Source organism: Cherax quadricarinatus, chromosome 91 (genome assembly GCF_038502225.1).
Source record: "Cherax quadricarinatus isolate ZL_2023a chromosome 91, ASM3850222v1, whole genome shotgun sequence".
In the NCBI taxonomy this organism is placed as follows: Eukaryota; Metazoa; Arthropoda; class Malacostraca; order Decapoda; family Parastacidae; genus Cherax; species Cherax quadricarinatus.
The window spans coordinates 15,249,623-15,251,687 of record NC_091382.1 but is presented as its reverse complement, the minus strand read 5'-3'; positions in this window follow the sequence as shown (position 1 = coordinate 15,251,687).

Genomic DNA, 2,065 nt, shown 5'->3' with positions numbered 1-2,065 from the left:
ATCCATATCTTGCAATAACAATATTGACAGCAAGGATTGCAATCCCTTGCAATAACAATATTGACAGCAAGGATTGCAATCCATATCTTGCAATAACAATATTGACAGCAAGGATTGCAATCCATACCTTGCAATAACAATATTGACAGCAAGGATTGCAATCCATATCTTGCAATAACAATATTGACAGCAAGGATTGCAATCCATACCTTGCAATAACAATATTGATGCAAGGACATCCATACCTTGCAATAACAATAGCAAGGATTGCAATCCATACCTTGCAATAACAATATTGACAGCAAGGATTGCAATCCATACCTTGCAATAACAATATTGACATCAAGGATTGCAATCCATACCTTGCAATAACAATATTGACAGCAAGGATTGCAATCCATACCTTGCAATAACAATATTGACAGCAAGGATTGCAATCCATACCTTGCAATAACAAATGACAGCAAACAATACCTTGCAATAACAATATTGCAAGGATTGCAATCCATACCTTGCAATAACAATATTGACAGCAAGGATTGCAATGACAGCCATACCTTGCAATAACAATATTGACAGCAAGGATTGCAATCCATACCTTGCAATAACAATATTGACAGCAAGGATTGCAATCCATACCTTGCAATAACAATATTGACAGCAAGGATTGCAATCCATACCTTGCAGTAACAATATTGACAGCAAGGATTGCAATCCATACCTTGCAATAACAATATTGACAGCAAGGATTGCAATCCATACCTTGCAATAACAATATTGACTGCAAGGATTGCAATCCATACCTTGCAATAACAATATTGACAGCAAGGATTGCAATCCATATCTTGCAATAACAATATTGACAGCAAGGATTGCAATCCATACCTTGCAATAACAATATTGACAGCAAGGATTGCAATCCATACCTTGCAATAACAATATTGACAGCAAGGATTGCAATCCATACCTTGCAATAACAATATTGACTGCAAGGATTGCAATCCATACCTTGCAATAACAATATTGACAGCAAGGATTGCAATCCATATCTTGCAATAACAATATTGACAGCAAGGATTGCAATCCATACCTTGCAATAACAATATTGACTGCAAGGATTGCAATCCATACCTTGCAATAACAATATTGACAGCAAGGATTGCAATCCATACCTTGCAATAACAATATTGACAGCAAGGATTGCAATCCATACCTTGCAATAACAATATTGACAGCAAGGATTGCAATCCATATCTTGCAATAACAATATTGACAGCAAGGATTGCAATCCATATCTTGCAATAATAATATTGACAGCAAGGATTGCAATCCATATCTTGCAATAACAATATTGACAGCAAGGATTGCAATCCATACCTTGCAATAACAATATTGACAGCAAGGATTGCAATCCATATCTTGCAATAACAATATTGACAGCAAGGATTGCAATCCATATCTTGCAATAACAATATTGACAGCAAGGATTGCAATCCATATCTTGCAATAACAATATTGACAGCAAGGATTGCAATCCATATCTTGCAATAACAATATTGACAGCAAGGATTGCAATCCATATCTTGCAATAACAATATTGACAGCAAGGATTGCAATCCATATCTTGCAATAACAATATTGACAGCAAGGATTGCAATCCATACCTTGCAGTAACAATATTGACAGCAAGGATTGCAATCCATACCTTGCAGTAACAATATTGACAGCAAGGATTGCAATCCATACCTTGCAGTAACAATATTGACAGCAAGGATTGCAATCCATACCTTGCAATAACAATATTGACAGCAAGGATTGCAATCCATACCTTGCAGTAACAATATTGACAGCAAGGATTGCAATCCATACCTTGCAATAACAATATTGACAGCAAGGATTGCAATCCATACCTTGCAATAACAATATTGACAGCAAGGATTGCAATCCATACCTTGCAATAACAATATTGACAGCAAGGATTGCAATCCATATCTTGCAATAACAATATTGACAGCAAGGATTGCAATCCATACCTTGCAATAACAATATTGACAGCAAGGATTGC